Genomic DNA, 684 nt, shown 5'->3' with positions numbered 1-684 from the left:
CTGTTCGCGACACCAAATGTAGCAGCGGAAGCCAGGGGCGGTGGTGGCGGCGTTGCTGGCGAAGGTGAGGCGCGTCCATCCGTCGGAGGTGATGGTTCCGTCGGGACTGTCGGTGCCGCATTTCCTGTGTAAGAAAATTGTGGTAAATAAACTGATTCGAGGAAACGAAGAAAGCCATGCAATTCTTTAAGCGAAAGGCCCAAATTACTTACTCTTCGCGAGAACCATGGTAAGTCACCACCAGGCGGTCATTGAGGCAGTCGGTGGACGATTCCAGTTCGAAGGTAGGACAGATAAACTCCAAGTAGGTAGACTCCATAGGGTTGCACGTGATCTCGTACTGGCACCTGGAAGTGTGTGTATTATTTAGACGCAGTGAAATGTGGGGATTTACACAGATCGAAATGGAAAGAAGTCTCATTTTGATTGCAGAAAAATCACCAAACAGCTAAACATGTGAAGAGCGAATCACCTGTAGTCCGTATCGTAGTTTTGGGGAAGTTGGGCGACTGGATGGCCACTCGCTCGCCGGGGTTCATGGTGGTCGTTCCGCAGGGCAACGTCTCCAGGCGTGGCTCGGGGAACACGTTGGTCCCGCCCACCGCCGCAACCACGCCCAACAGCAAAAGTCCGATAGCAGACATCCTGAAGTGACTTCAGGAAAACAAAATATCAGTTTACGAG

General features: G+C 51.8%; 1 pseudogene; it reads right to left on the bottom strand.

Annotated features, from left to right (window-relative positions):
- LOC119588919 overlaps positions 1–684 on the bottom strand; it is a 1,956-nt pseudogene that overhangs the window by 831 nt on the left and 441 nt on the right.

Source organism: Penaeus monodon, chromosome 24 (assembly GCF_015228065.2).
Source record: "Penaeus monodon isolate SGIC_2016 chromosome 24, NSTDA_Pmon_1, whole genome shotgun sequence".
In the NCBI taxonomy this organism is placed as follows: Eukaryota; Metazoa; Arthropoda; class Malacostraca; order Decapoda; family Penaeidae; genus Penaeus; species Penaeus monodon.
The sequence above is the reverse complement of the archived record's forward strand: the minus strand, read 5'-3'. Positions and strand labels throughout refer to the sequence as shown.